The sequence below is a fragment of the Geotrypetes seraphini genome, chromosome 2 (genome assembly GCF_902459505.1).
Source record: "Geotrypetes seraphini chromosome 2, aGeoSer1.1, whole genome shotgun sequence".
Classification (NCBI taxonomy): domain Eukaryota; kingdom Metazoa; phylum Chordata; class Amphibia; order Gymnophiona; family Dermophiidae; genus Geotrypetes; species Geotrypetes seraphini.
The window spans coordinates 43,336,881-43,353,693 of record NC_047085.1 but is presented as its reverse complement, the minus strand read 5'-3'; the positions used below and the strand labels follow the sequence as shown (position 1 = coordinate 43,353,693).

The window sequence follows — 16,813 nt, the reverse complement described above, 5'->3', positions numbered from 1 at the left end:
AGTTGAGAAGCACGTGACCACACAGATCCTTGACGCCGCCATCTTAGCTGTGGGAGATACTTGCCACCATGGGCTGTTTTAGAGGAAGACGACGGAAAAGGCTTAACCCTGCGAAGGGGGGAAAGCCACTAAGGGGGCACTACTTTTTCGAGACCAACAACGGGCTTTTTTTCCCCAGCAGACTCAATAACCGGCACTACGCGCATCGGCCATCTTGCCTAGAACAACCTCTACTGACAAAAGAGGTGGAGCGCGTCCCCGACGCAATTTATGGACCAGATCCGCCCCCCTCCGCCGCTTATAAAGACCGCGCGCGCCGCGTCGCGCGCGCGTACAGGCAATTGACGAAGCGGGCGGGGGGAAGGGGTAGGCGGAGCGTCCAACTCGGACAACCACCCTGGCTCTCTCTGGCTTCACAGTAGAGGCAGGAAGAGCAGGTGAGATCTACGATGCTCCGACAGTGTGTGCTGTGTACAGCCCGAAACACCCGTCGGCCGATAGCCCCGGCTAAACAAGTTGCAGGAGATGAGGGAGTAGTAAGTAGTCTCTTGGCTCTTGAGGAGGAGGGAGGGGGGGTGAAGAAAAACTGATCAAGCGCGCGGATCATAGAGCTGCCACCCCCCACCGTGAAGGGGGGGGGGCTGTATTGCATTGCGCGGAACCGAGACGCAGACCTCCTGACGCTCTGGGTGTTACGAGTGGTGGTCGGTTGCTTTTTCTCCGGCTGGGGCCCGTAAATTGGGTTCCCCCTTCGGTCGGATGGGACTCGGGTGGGCTGCCTCCTTTCTCTCCCACGATTCTTTCCCCTCTCCTTCTATTCCGTTTCGTATTGTGGTTGCCTCTTTTTTTTTTTTTTTTTTTTTTTTAAGCCGTGGCCTAGTTTCCAGCTCGCTCTCTATTTTGCTTATTAAAAAAAAAAAAAAAGCACAAACCGCAGCTGCTGCTGGAGGTTGATGTAGCTTGCCCGTGTCCATGGGACTTGCTCTCTCGGGGTTTTGATAACTTTGGGGGCGTTCCCCCCCCCCCACCTTGTTTTGTCTCTTGAATAGCCTGGGCTGGGGGAGGAACAGAACTCCTGCGGGATTGCTTCCCGTTTTTGTTGGGGTTTTCCCCCCCCATCCCCCTTCTCTTTGAGGTTCACAAAGCGCTTGCCGTAACTTTGCCGGTGACTCTTGGCTGATAGTTTGCACTCACTTTCTATTTCAAAAGAACAGGGAAGGTTGTACTTTCGTGGCATGTTTTCGTATGTTCAATAGGAGAAGCTCGTTTTAGAGCGTGTAGAGTTTGGTGAGCAACATTTTAGAACTGTTCAAGAAGGTAGGCCAACTTGTTTATGAATAAGGTGTTGCAAGAAAATTAATGGCAACGAGACTATTTGCTGTACAATTTGAAAAAAACAAACACCAACAACAACATTCCAAATAAATTAACAAATGTTTTTAAAAATTGTATCTTAATTCAGAATAAGGCTAAAGTGAACTGAGGTTAAAGATGTTGATCATGTATGAGATACTAATATGTATCCGGAAATAAACCGAATGAGGGCAGAAATCCATTTTTTTTAATGCATTTGAGCATGCCTAGGTTAGAATGTAGCATAAGGTAGGCAGGAAACATCTTAAATGAGTAAATGTGAGGGTTTTTTGTGTAACATAAATTAATATAATCTAATGTAGTGCTTCACAACTTTTTCAAGTTCAAGGCTTTTTGGTTAACAAGAAAATTTGGTACACAGCATCTGTGTAATGTGGACACAGAGAGAACATACATAAAACACACAAACTAAGTATGTGCCGAGATTCCCACTGCCTCTTCCAAATTTAAAAACGAAAGAGCTGTGAGGATAGAGGGAGTGAACACAATGGAGCAGAATTCAGTGACTGAAACTGGTTGACTATGCCCATTGTATGGCAAAACTCTGGCAATTTCCATACGATGCCAGCTTTAAGATGACAAGGTTATACTATATGTACATGTATAAATGTTTATTTTAACTTAGCTTGTACCTAAGTAGCAGCAGTCAAGTACTTTTGGTATTTTTCTCTCCCAAAAGGATTTTTTTCTTATTTTGTTACTCCAGTCATCTTTGAGCTTACCCATACCATCTCTGGGGCTGCGTTGGAGGTTCATGTTAAAGCTCTCAGTGCAGGGTTTCCTAGCACATGCATAAAAGAGAACTTCCTAATATACTAAGCAAAAAAATTAGCTGTGCCCCCAAAACTGCTAATGTTGGAGAATGCATGTATCAAAATATAACCACTGTTGTACAAAAAAAAATTATTGCCACATGGAGTTTCCTGTGCATACATCTTGTGCATGCGCTAGCAAGCCAATGTGCTGAAATATTGTAAAAAGTCCACCATTTCTTTGTCCCAGAAAATACACTTCCCCCTCAGATCCTCTTCAAGAAGCCAGAAAAGGTTGGCATCCTGTATCCATGTAGTAAAAAGAAGAAACAAGGACTGAGCACTTACCACAGAACAACAAGCTAGTTTCCTCCTCTTGAAGGTCTGAGTAAAACCCCCCCAACATTCATGAACCCTACACTCAACCTTACTGGGATAGACCAAAGGTCCATCGGGCTTAGTATTCTGTTGCTGTGGCCAATCCAGACCACAAGTACCTGGCAAGATCCCAAAAGTAGATTTTATGCTTTTTATTCTATAAATAAGCAGTGGATTTTCCCAAGGCTAGCTTAATAATAGCTTATGGACTTTCAGGAAATTATCCAAACCTTTTTTTAAACCCTGCTAAGCTAACTGCTTTTACCATATGAATTCCAAAGTATGTTGAGTGAAGAAAAATTTTCTCCTGCTTGTTTTAAATTTATGACTTTGTAGCTTCATTTATATGTGCCCTAGTCCTAGGACTCCTTTTACTAAGCCGCGTTAAGGGCTTTAACACGTGGAATAGTGTGCACTAAATTGCTGCGAATGCTAGACCTTAATGCCAGCATTGAGCGGGTTTAGCACGCGCTAAAAACGCTAATGCGGCTTAGTAAAAGGAGCCCCTGATATTTTTGAGAAGCGTAAACAAGCAATTCATGTCTACCTATTCCATACCACTCAGTATTTTATAGACCTATCTCCCTTGAACTGTTTCTTCAAGATGAAGAGCCCTAGCCACTTTAGCCTTTCCTCATAGGAAGTCATCTTATCCCCTTTATCATGTTCATCAAGCATTTCTACCTGTTTTTAATTCCACTATATCTCTTTTGAGATGTGGTTACCAGAAATGCTCACAGTATTCAAGGTAAGGTCACAACATGGAGTGATACAAAAGGAAAGGGATTGGAACTTGTATATTGCCTTTTTGTATTTAACACAACCACACTCAAAGCGGTTTACATATATAAAGGTACTTATTTTGTAGCTGGGGCAATGGAGAATTAAGTGGCTTGTCCAGGGTCACAAGGAGCATCCCTGGGATTCAATCCCACAACTTCGCCAGCTCTACCACTAGGTGCCAGCTCTACCACTAGTCACCAGCTCTACCACTAGGCCACTCTTCACCTTATAGCATTATAACATTCTCATTTTTGTTTTCCATTCTAATCTAATCTTCATTTTATATACCAAATCTACTCCCTAAGGAGCTCAACTCGGTTTACAGTTTGTTAAAAAATGAAACATAACAAGTAAAAACTGGGATAAAAACAGAAATTGGTTAGATTAGATGGATGGAAAAAGTTAGAAAAAAAAGTATGCTGAATTGCTTAAAATTACTATTTGACAGCTAAATCAGAACATAAGAATTGCCATCTCTGGATCAGATCCTGTGTCCATCAAGTACGATGATCCGCACACGTGGAGGCCCTGCCAGGTGTACCCTGGCATAGTTTTAGTCCCCATATCACTGTATGCTTCTCAAGGGAGATGTGCATCTAATTTACCCTTACCCGTATCATTCTATGCCACTCTTAAGGAGATGTGCATCTAGTTTACCCTTAAATCCTAGAACGGTGGATTACTTCCTCTGGGAGAGCATTCCAGGTGTCCACTACTCGCTGCGTGAAACAGAACTTCCTGATATGCGTCCTGGACCTGTCCCCCATCAGCTTCAGTTTGTGTCACATTGAACATTGTAAATAACTGCTTTCCCTGCTCCATTTTGTCGAATCCTTTCAGTATTTTGAAAATCTCAATCAGATCCCCTCGCAGTCTCCCTTCTCAAGGGAGAACAACCCCAGTCTCCTAAGTCGTTCCTCGTAGTCCAGGTTCTCCATACCTTTCACTAGCTTCGTTGCTCGTCTCTGCACCCTCTCTAGCAGTTCTATATCCTTCTTTAGGTATGGAGACCAATGCTGGACGCAGTATTCCAGGTGCGGTCTGACCATGGCTCTGTAGAGCGGTATTATAACTTTCTCCGATCTACTCGTAATTCCCTTCTTTATCATGCCTAGCATTCTATTTGCTTTCTTCGCCGCCGCAGCACATTGCGCCGCCGGTTTCAGGGTCCTATCTATCAGTACACCCAGGTCCTTTTCCTGTTCGGTCTTTCCCAGAGTTACACCTTGTGATCTTTATTTTTTCTGCTTACACAAGTATAGCATGTCAAATTAACTATTGTGAAAACAACCAGGTTTTTAAACTTTTTCGAAATTGATATAATTAATCTACCAGTCTTAGAGAATCTGGAAGTCCATTTCAAATTCTCACCAATTTAAATGTAAAAGATTTACTAAGCTTCCCAGTGCATTTAATACCTTTCAGAGAAGGAAATGCTAATTTGTGAATTGTTGTAATTCTTGAATAGCAAGATCTAAAGGAATTCTAACTAAGGGGAATGAAAGAGTCAAATATTCCATAAAGGAGTTTGAAAACCACTCATGCACACTTGAACTGTATCCTATGATGTACCGGAAGCCAATGGAGTTTTCTCAGCAATGGGGAAACATGGTCGTACTCTTTCCAAAAATAAGTCTGGCCGCTGTAATCTGTATCGACTGGAGACGATCTAAGCTGCCCTGTTTAATACCCAAATAAATAGAATTACAGTAGTCCAACTGGGCCAACACAGTGGATTGTACCAGTAATAAATAATGTTCTTGATAAAATAGTGACCTGACTTTCCTCAGCATGCTCAAACTAAAGAAACATTTCTTTGCTAAGGAATTTATCTGGTCATTAAAAGTGAGAGAGGAATCCAGAATAAAACCCAAAACTCTAGAAGTGAAGTCAAGTTGTAATTTAATATTTGATTTCAATGCAATATTAGTAAGACGATTAACTAATCTAGGTCCGATCCAAAGCAGCTTAGTTTTTGAAGCATTCCGTTTCATTTGAATGGAATTCGCCCAACTCTGGAGCTTAGATACAGCTATTTATACCTGTAACCAGGTCACTGAAATCATGTATGACTTCTAATAAAATAAAAATGTCATCTGCATAGGTAAAAATAGATTCTGCAGGTGAAAGACAGAAATTTTTTAAAGATGTCATAGAGATATTAAATAAAATAGGTGACAAAGGAGAACCTTGCGGCACCCCACATTTGGGTTTCCATGAAGATGAGACCTGGCCCTCTAAGCATACCTCATAAGAATGTCGCAAAAGAAATTTACTAAACCAATCTAGAATCACATGGGTTAGTCCTATGTCAGCCAACATATGAATCAAAATATCATGATGAACCACATCAAATGCGGCAGACAAGTCAAATTGTAATAATACTGCATATTTATTCTGTAACTGTAAATTTTGAATTTTTGCAATTAAAGATATCAAAAAAGTTTCTGTACTGAAATTAGGTCTAAATCCATGTTGAAATGGTAATAGAATAGAAAACTTCTCTAGATAGTTGGAAAGTTGTTTGGAAATAATTGATTCCAACATTTTTGTCAGTAGAGGTATATTTGCAATAGGACAATAGTGGGAAGAGACTGAGGGGGCCAAGTCAACCCCTTTCAACAAAGGTGTTAGAACTATTTTACCCATCTCCAATGAAAAATGGCCATTACTGAGAGTATGATTTAGTAAGGAAGTCAACCAAGTGATGGCCTGTAAAGCAAAGTTCAAACAGGAATAGTGAAAGATGTATAATCACAAGTACCACACCAGGTTGATACTACAAGAAAAAAGCCTAACTGGAAGAAAAGATCTCAGTTACACCTTTTTGGGGATCATATATAATTCACCCTAAAATGTGAAGGTCGTAAACATCCATCATTGATCAAAAACCTCCAACCTATCCAATTTTAATTTACTTTTTAAAATTTTTAAAGTTTCATACTAACATACTAGTTGACTGAATCTAATAACTTAAGCAGTCAAATGTGCAAGCTGAATTATTCAGCAATAACTTCATTTAAATCATTTAAAGAATGAAGTACAGAAAAAACGAACACTTATCTCAAATTGGTGGTCAGCCAAAGTGTTCCACTGCACAGAAGAAAGTCAAACGCTCCCTAATTTCAAGCTGAAGTCAACTAAAGTGCTTAATGTAGTCAAGCTCGATGTTTTGCTCGACGGGTCCCATTTCACCCTAGTAACCGGGCTTTATCAAGAAACGAGTTATCAAATGTGGTAGACTCATATTGATCTACCACATTCGATAACTCATTTCTTGATGAAGCCTGGTTACTAGGGAAGGGAAGAGGGAAAGAAGTCTGGGAAGCTGCTGGGCAAGGGAAAAAAGGGACAGCTGTTACTGGACCTGGAGGGAAGGAGAAGGAGAGATACTGCTGGGAGGGGAGGAAGGGAAGAGAGTTACTCCTGGACAGGAGGGAAGGGAGAAGTAAAAAAGGAAGGGAACAGCTGGCAGGGAGATTAGAGGAGGGGAAGGGGAGAGACAGGCATGAGAAAGTAGAGAGATTGATGGGAAGGGGTCAGCAAAAAAAAAATAAGGAGAGAGGGACAACGATGGTAGATCTGGTGTAGGAGAGATAAAAATGAGAGCAGTGAAGCTGGAATGAATCATGTAAAAAGGAGAGAGGGGGCGCAGGCTGGATGGAAAGGGGAGAGGGGCATAGAAAGAAGATAGATACCATATGGAAGGGGGAGAGGAGACAGTGGATGGAAGGGGGAGAGGAGACAGTGGATGGAAGGGGCAGATGCTGGATTGAAGAGACAAAGAGGGCAGATGCTGGAAGGAAGAGAGTGAAAAGAAGATGAATGCAGAAACCAGAGATGACAAAAAGTAGAAAAAAATATTTTTTTCTATTTTGTGATTACGGTAGAATATATCAGATTTGAAATATATATCCTGCTAGAGATGGTGTTAGACATAACTGGGGATTGCAAAGCCCAGGCAGTGCTTCCTTAGCTTCCAGATGGCTTAGGGTCTGACCAGGGGGCAGTTGCCCTAGTTGCACTCCCCTAAAACTATTCCTGTCATGTGTGACTGCAGTATTCTGTTAGCATGATATTTCTGTGTAGCATTCTGTAATAATTTGGCTTATTCAGTTTTCTTGATAGTAGAGGAGATATATGTGAAGGGGAGGGGAGACAAGGGTTTTGTTGATCCTTGCTCTGTATTATTTGTATTTATAAAATGACAATTGTACAGAATATTGTTTCTTTTTATACTTTAATAAAATACATTCAATATAAAATCATAACTGAGGCTTGTGTGGATGGAATCAGATAATTTACGGGGACCGAGCTCACAGAGATGGGGCAGAAACGGGGTTTTTAAATTTTAGTCCTAGTAATTTGCTTGTCCACAAAATAATTCTTTTATTTCTGCCGGTCCACGGGTGTAAAAAGGTTGAAAAACACTGGGTTAAACTATTTAAATACCTTATCAAATGGGAAATATCTTTTAGATATTGGCTTACATTCATAGCTTCCGTTCATAAAAATACATCGATAAATTTAGATAATGATTCTAGAATTGACCCCCTTGTTGAAACTATTGGACATCCAGGTGGATTTTTTTATAGTTTTAAGAATTTTAGACAAAAAGTAGATCTTGGGGGGTTTCAGATGTTCATGTTCTTGCAGGAAATTGCCTCTTTTTGGGTTACCATCCCCTCTACTTAACATGTGAGGCAATCACCACTTTAATTGCCTCATGTAATTGTTTTATTGGATCTTCACTAAGGGGCTCATAAAAAAAAAAACCCATCTTAAAAGTAGCATATTAGTTGTGTTGATAAAAATTTATAAAGGAAGCCCTGCCAGCTGAACATCTCTTTCTCTAGTTCAGCAGCCAGAACTTTGATTTATAAGGAAGGAATAAGCTAAATATTAAGTACTGAGGCTTGTATGCGGGGACAGTGGTCGCTGGGATGGGGCGGTGACAGGGACAAATTTCCCCCTCCCCCCCCCTAAGCCAATGGAGATCATTTCGAGGGTAGTTTACAAACAGACACTTTGGCTATAGGATTATCCAAAAAGAAAATTTTTAATTGAATTTTCTGGATAAATTTAAAGAAAGCACTCCTCAATCTAAATGGGTTGTAAGGAGTGGTAAGGACAAAACCTAACCCCAGGTTTAATAAATAAATCTGATCACTCATCAACTTTATATCTGTCAAATTTATTATAGATGACATTGATTTGCTCATGTTCTGATTAACGATTCCGCTGTTGATTTTTCTTTTAATCATACAACAGAATACCCCTGTGTTGTTCTCCCTGTCTGTTCTTCTGGGGGTTTGTCTCCAAAATTTTTCCTAAAGGATTGTTAGCTTCATCACTATCAGTACTAGTTTCAGATCCTTTTGTAGATCCATCAAAAGCAGGTTTCGTACAAATGAAATATAAGAAATCATAGTCTGCATCAATGGAAAGAAATAAGTGAAATATAACATCTTTTTTTCTAACTTAATCCTTATCCACTACATTACCCCTCAACTGAAGCTTCTTTATCAATAAGTATTTATTTTTATTTTATTAAAAAATTTATGCATTGCTTACAACCTAAGTGGCTTACAGTAGAAAACATACATATTCATAGTATACTCAAACATCTTACAACATATACATCTTATCCTATATTTCCATATGATATATGTATCCTATCCTTCCGTAGATAATAGCTAAAACTAGCATAATACTTCCACATATAGTTGCTAAAATTAGCAGCAGAGTAGTTGTTCCCCCATATTTTGAAGGCACTTCTTGCGTCAACTAAAGATTGTGCATTCTTCTGTTTAGTTCTACGGTTATGGAATAATCTGCTCATAAATTTGAGAAAGGAAGAATCTTATATAAATTTTAAAAGACACCTAAAAGCACATTTTTTTCAATTGGCTTTCTCAAATTGAATAATTGAGTTTGGGACTGTAATTTGTATTAATATAATAATTATTTAATGTTCCCTCTAATTTTTCATAGGCTGTGTGCGCAAAAAATTTCATCTGCGCATTTTAAAGAAAAACTAAATTTGTGTGCGCTATAAAAATGATTGCCAGAGGGCCCGGAGTTCAGTTATGGGCATTTATGGGCAGGTCTTTGAGTTTAGTCTGAATTAACGAAAACACAATGTTATTTTAGTTACACTTTATGTAACATATTGAGATGTTTCATTGAGCACTACCTATAAATAAGGTATCATTGTACTTTATACTTAAAATTTAGAAAATAACAGCAATTTAGTTTTCAAAGTTTTTCCCTGCGATCTTTCATATTTATCCAGTCCGAATAAATTCTATCAAGATCTGTTGAGCCTCCATCTTGAAGGTGACTCTTAACACGCATCAGCATTTCCAAATGCTCTAAATGTAAACGATTCCTTTGTTTAGTCTTCAAATTGTTCATTAGACTAAAACCACGTTCACGATATGAACTAGATGCTAAGAATGTGGCACCAATGTCCATCAATTTTGCTAAATCTGCAAATAGATCATTATGAAATGCAAATTTCATCATATCTGGAAAGCTGTTTATCAGATTGCTTTTGATTTTTTCTGCAACAAGGAATTTAAAGTCATTGTATTGCTGAATAATAACACTTTCTTCCGGAATAAATTGTTTATACTTTAAACAAAGAGATCTGATATGTCCATTTCCGAAGTCAAAGTCGCATTGTGATATTGCTGTACAGTCAAAAGCAGACCATTCCTCAACTTCATTTTCAGGAAATCTTTCACCCAGATGCAAACATAGGATGTTGATGAAGGTTAATATAGAATTAGTATCCACTGAAACTTTTTCTTCAGACCTCATCCTGTTGTCAAGAAGACTGTTGACTTTATCACTCCACTTAACTTAAAACCTTGTCGCCTAAGTATTGCATTCGAAGTTTGTTCAATTTACCCTGTGCAAGATGATAAGCTTCCAATAGTATCAAACCACGTTTTTGAAATGCCATGGTTAAGGAAGCCAGTTCTGATAAGACATCATTCAAAACTTCAAGTGTAATATGAAATTGTTCACTGTTCAGCTTCTTATAGCAGTACTTTGCAATAGGATCATTATCTTTGACTTCTTCAAAATATTTTAACAGGGGATCATAATTTCGAATAATTATTTTAAGTGCAAAGTGTCTAGATAACCAGTGCACTTCATTCAGAGGTCTGAAAGCAATTGATTCACATTCAGATGCATCTGCTATTTCTTGAAATTTGCATTGTTTAGTAGAAAACCGACAGAACACCGTGTATACAGTTCTCATTACAGTTTCTACTTCTTTCATCAATTTTACTTCTTTCCATGAATCAGAAAGTCCCAAATCTTCCCGATGTGCAACACAATGTTGCTGCACTAAATGTGGAATGCCTTTTCTCAGCTGTGCTGCAACACCATCTATTTTGCCCATCATAAGAGGCACCATCAGAGGTGAACATAACCATTTTATTCAGGTCAAGTTCATGTTTCCTATAGAATTCCCTAATTGCTGTTACTTCCAACTGTAGCATCCCACCAAATGATGTCCTATACTCATTTGAATTGACTGGCCGATACTTAAAGTAGAGTATTAAGTACTTGTTAACAGAAATGTCTGTGCTTTCATCAACAGTTAACGTATGATACGTTGCTAATTTAATGTCTGTCATACGATCATCTTGCACGAAATTCAAACACATAGTTGTGCTTCTCCTGCTATCAGATATACTAACATACTTTGCCATGTGCTCATTGATATCTTGAACAGAGAGCATTGAGATATTCATCTTAATGGCCAGCACAACACTATCGACAAGAACCTTAATTTCATCAGGACTGGAACACTTCCATTCATTACTAATTTGCCTGTTTTCTTTTTTGGTTGGGCTTTCAAGCAACATGTTAACCAGTCCCCCTCTTAAATTCAGATATTTGCTTCTGAGTTTCCTAATACTGTCGATATGAGATTTACTTGATAGATGGCGTTTCAGAAAGCCAAGTTTCCAAACATCATCCCATATTTTTCCAGTAGAGAATTTTCCAGTTGCTTTGGCATCTTGACAATAACAACACACAACTCCATCGTCTTCGTCATAGGTAAATATTTCACACAGTCAAACATGCATTGTATTGCGAGATTCCGGTGTCTCCGTTTCAACAATTTCTTCAAGCCATTCAGACCTAAAAGCTGTTGCAGCTCTCTTGCGTTTTACACTTTTCACCATTTGCAGTTTAGACATTTTAAGAGTTATATCTGGTTGCAATTTAATAAACGAATAGTTATACAACCGCAGTACCACGCTGCACACTACGATTCCACGAAATAAACAATATGGCGGAACTTCAGGAAGTCAAAGAATTGGAAGTGTTTCATAGGCTATGGCCGTATGGGGCACGTGGCGTGTCAAGTTCAACTTCCAAAGATAACGGAATCACGTGAATGACTTAAAATTTATATTATAGCGCTTCAATATATGTGATAAATGGGAAATCGGAACAGCTGGTCTTCTGTAACATTTCTTTTTAGCAGTGAAAATCATTTTAGGCAAAAATTTATTTTTATCCCAGGACAAGCAGGCATGATATTCTCACATGTGGGTGACGTCATCTACGGAGCCCCAGCGCGGACAGCTTTTCAAGCAAACTTGATTGAAGTTTCAAGTTTGCACACTGCACCACGCATGTGCTAGCCTTCTTGCCCACTAGAGGGCGCATCCCCACCTCGTGGTCCTCAGTTCAATTTCATCCGCGGAGCCAGAAGCCCTGTGGAAAAAATTGTGCTCTTAGTGCCTTCTGTCGCCGCGGCTGTGTACGGAATTTCGACGCGGTCGCTGCGTTTTTTGTCTTGTTATTTCTTTCTTTCTTTTCTTCTCAAAAAAAAAAAAAAAAACTTTCGATTTTCGTCGCTGCCGGGGGCTCCCGGTAGCCGTGGCCGAGGAACCTCGCCTGTTCCCGGTCTCTCTTGGGCCCATGTCCCGGCCCGTAACGGGCTTTAAAAAGTGCGGGCGCTGTGAACGGCTTTTATCTATTACAGATCCGCACAGGTGCTGTTTGAGGTGCTTGGGGCCCCAACACCCGACAGCGTCCTGTGAGAAGTGTGCCACCTTCCAGAAGCGGGCACTCAAACGCCGCAAGGCCCGCATAGCAGAACTTTTCTCTGTCGAGTCCCCTCCCGGGAAGGCCTCGAGTTCGGCCTCGGCTTCGGCCCCAGCCTTGACCTCGGCCTCGACCTCAGCTTCGGGACCCTCGGCTTCGCCTCGGCCCTCGATGCCATCGAAGCAGCTTGCCTCATCCAAGGCCTCGGGTAAGTCTCCACTTCCCTCCTCAGCTCCAGGATCGTCCAAAAAGCCATCCTCGGGCTCTTCAGCGGGAGGGTCCACCTCTGCTAAACCCAAGATGCCCACGTCCGCCGCCCCGAGGGAATACTCGAGACCGAGGTCGCCCTCTGAGGAGCAGCGGCAGGTCTTGCCACAGGGAATGTCAATCCCGGTGTTCCAAGACTTGCTCCAGTAGAGAATTTTCCAGTTGCTTTGGCATCTTGACAATAACAACACACAACTCCATCGTCTTCGTCATAGGTAAATATTTCACACAGTCAAACATGCATTGTATTGCGAGATTCCGGTGTCTCCGTTTCAACAATTTCTTCAAGCCATTCAGACCTAAAAGCTGTTGCAGCTCTCTTGCGTTTTACACTTTTCACCATTTGCAGTTTAGACATTTTAAGAGTTATATCTGGTGGCAATTTAATAAACGAATAGTTATACAACCACAGTACCACGCTGCACACTACGATTCCACGAAATAAACAATATGGCGGAACTTCAGGAAGTCAAAGAATTGGAAGTGTTTCATAGGCTATGGCCGTATGGGGCACGTGGCGTGTCAAGTTCAACTTCCAAAGATAACGGAATCACGTGAATGACTTAAAATTTATATTATAGCGCTTCAATATATGTGATAAATGGGAAATCGGAACAGCTGGTCTTCTGTAACATTTCTTTTTAGCAGTGAAAATCATTTTAGGCAAAAATTTATTTTTATCCCAGGACAAGCAGGCATGATATTCTCACATGTGGGTGACGTCATCTACGGAGCCCCAGCGCGGACAGCTTTTCAAGCAAACTTGATTGAAGTTTCAAGTTTGCACACTGCACCACGCATGTGCTAGCCTTCTTGCCCACTAGAGGGCGCATCCCCACCTCGTGGTCCTCAGTTCAATTTCATCCGCGGAGCCAGAAGCCCTGTGGAAAAAATTGTGCTCTTAGTGCCTTCTGTCGCCGCGGCTGTGTACGGAATTTCGACGCGGTCGCTGCGTTTTTTGTCTTGTTATTTCTTTCTTTCTTTTCTTCTCAAAAAAAAAAAAAAAAACTTTCGATTTTCGTCGCTGCCGGGGGCTCCCGGTGGCCGAGGAACCTCGCCTGTTCCCGGTCTCTCTTGGGCCCATGTCCCGGCCCGTAACGGGCTTTAAAAAGTGCGGGCGCTGTGAACGGCTTTTATCTATTACAGATCCGCACAGGTGCTGTTTGAGGTGCTTGGGGCCCCAACACCCGACAGCGTCCTGTGAGAAGTGTGCCACCTTCCAGAAGCGGGCACTCAAACGCCGCAAGGCCCGCATGGCAGAACTTTTCTCTGTCGAGTCCCCTCCCGGGAAGGCCTCGAGTTCGGCCCCGGCCTTGACCTCGGCCTCGACCTCAGCTTCGGGACCCTCGGCTTCGCCTCGGCCCTCGATGCCATCGAAGCAGCTTGCCTCATCCAAGGCCTCGGGTAAGTCTCCACTTCCCTCCTCAGCTCCAGGATCGTCCAAAAAGCCATCCTCGGGCTCTTCGGCGGGAGGGTCCACCTCTGCTAAACCCAAGATGCCCACGTCCGCCGCCCCGAGGGAATACTCGAGACCGAGGTCGCCCTCTGAGGAGCAGCGGCAGGTCTTGCCACAGGGAATGTCAATCCCGGTGTTCCAAGACTTGCTCCGGGCGTTGATCGCCTCGGAGCTCACCGGGGCCATTGAGCATCTGCAGCAGGCTTCGGCCTCGACTGCTTCGGTGGCCCCGCAGTTGGCGACCTCGGCCTCGGGTACCGGGGCTTCGGCTCCCGAGGCGCCCACGGCCTCGACCTCAGCAGTACCCTCGGACCCGGCTTCGCGGGGTCAGCCGGAGCGTAGCGTGCGCCCAAAAGACAAGGTGCGCCGGGTGCGGAGGATCTCGTCTTCGTCCTCGGAGTCCTCGCGAGGTTCATCGCCCTCGGGCAGGTCTCGGGCGAGGCGCCGTCCGAGGAAGGCCAAGCGGTCTCGGGCCTCGCCTCGGCGGCGCGGTCGCTCGGCGCCGGCCGGGGCCGATACCTTGCAGGTGCGGGACCTGCGGGTCGATAATCCCATCTTATTCCGGTCTCCGGCCAGGGAGAGCTCCCGGGCCTCCTCGCCGGGGCCGAAGGGACGGGCTTCGGTGCCGCGGACCCCGGGGGGATCCCCGAAGGGTTCCTTTCGGCGCACTCGGTCTCCGACCCCGTCGAGGTCACAGGACTGTGCCTCGTTGGGGTCGGGGTCAGGTAGGGAGCCCAGATACTCTCACAAGGCCTCTCCCTTCGGCTCCGCCGGGAAGTCTCGGTCTCCCTCTCCTCCTGCTAAACCTTCATCTTTTACAAGGTTCGTGCAGGATATGGCGGGGGCTTTGGGTGTAGACTTGTCAGAAGGGTCCACTTACACCAAGGAGTTTTTAGAGGAGCAGGATCTTCCTGCCCCCCCTCGGGAATCCCCTCGCCTTCCGATCAACAAGGTCCTCCATCAGACCTTCCTTAGGAATCTTGAGGCTCCCTTGACGGTCGCTGTGGTCCCCTCCAAAATGGAGTCGAAGTATCGCACCCTCCCCATCAAGGGGTTCGAGAAGGGGCAACTTTCTCACAATTCGCTCCTAGTGGAATCGGCGCTTAAGAAATCGCAGCCTTCCAGGGTCTCGGCGGCGGTCCCGCCGGGTAGGGAGGGCCGGACCTTAGACAAATTTGGGCGTCGTCTCTATGCGAACTCTCTCATGGCAACGAGGGTCCTGAACTACGCCTTTTCGTACTCGTCATTCCTACGTACGATGGTGAAGGACCTCCCCTCTTTTCGTGAGGTGATACCAGAGTCGCATAGGGACAGGTTTGCCACCTTTAGCTCTAATCTGGCCCAGATGCGCCTATATTTATTCCACGCAGTTTACGATGCGTTTGAACTTGCTTCGAGGGTATCGGCCTGTGCGGTGGCCATGCGCCGGCTGGCGTGGCTTCGTACCCTCGAGATGGATTCAAATTTGCAGGAGCGCCTGGCAAACTTGCCTTGCGTTGGGGCGGAATTGTTCGACGACTCTTTGGATGCGGCGACCAAGCGGCTTTCCGAACAGGAGCGCTCCCTGGCCTCTCTGGTACGCCCGAAGCCTAAGGCCCCTACCCAGAATTTTCCAGTTGCTTTGGCATCTTGACAATAACAACACACAACTCCATCGTCTTCGTCATAGGTAAATATTTCACACAGTCAAACATGCATTGTATTGCGAGATTCCGGTGTCTCCGTTTCAACAATTTCTTCAAGCCATTCAGACCTAAAAGCTGTTGCAGCTCTCTTGCGTTTTACACTTTTCACCATTTGCAGTTTAGACATTTTAAGAGTTATATCTGGTTGCAATTTAATAAACGAATAGTTATACAACCGCAGTACCACGCTGCACACTACGATTCCACGAAATAAACAATATGGCGGAACTTCAGGAAGTCAAAGAATTGGAAGTGTTTCATAGGCTATGGCCGTATGGGGCACGTGGCGTGTCAAGTTCAACTTCCAAAGATAACGGAATCACGTGAATGACTTAAAATTTATATTATAGCGCTTCAATATATGTGATAAATGGGAAATCGGAACAGCTGGTCTTCTGTAACATTTCTTTTTAGCAGTGAAAATCATTTTAGGCAAAAATTTATTTTTATGTGTGCGCTATTTTAATTTGTGTTGTGTGCGTGCACACAAGTGCACAGCTTAGAGGGAACAGTGGATATGATTACATTTTTTAATTGTATATATTTAATTATAGTTTATTAAGATTTACTGTTTTTATTAGAATTGTTGTTATGATAGAGATGTTGACTGCTTGCCATTTAAAAAAAATTACTTTTGCTTTTACTCTTTTCTATCCTATTTTTAAATGGAGTTCCTTTCTTATTGAATATGTATTATATTGTAAACCGCTTGAATTCTTTTTTAGGCTGTTATGTGGTATAGAAAGTTTTTAATAAGCATAAACAAATGCTAATAAAACTTTGAAGCTGGGTAGGATCAAAATAAATTCTGTATAATTTAATGTTGCCATACATACAAAACTACTCCACTTAGCCTAAGTCTTAGGGCTTCTTTTACAAAGCTGCGATAGCGGTTTTAGCATGCGCTGAATTGCCCCGTACACTAGACGCTAACGCATTAAGCTGGTGTTAGTTCTAGCCGTGTAGCGTGGGTTTAGCGCGTGCTAAAAGGCGTGTGCTAAAAACGCTATCGCAGCTTAGTAAAAGGAGCCTTTAAT

General features: G+C 42.9%; 1 protein-coding gene across 1 annotated transcript in view; it reads left to right on the top strand.

Moving 5' to 3' along the window:
- Positions 1-316: 316 nt before the first annotated feature.
- Positions 317-16,813, top strand: part of ZHX2 (zinc fingers and homeoboxes 2) — a 61,547-nt gene continuing 45,050 nt past the window's right edge. Inside the window, 1 exon segment of the mRNA XM_033933277.1 lies at positions 317-536. The gene's annotated coding sequence lies outside the window, so the exon portion shown is untranslated.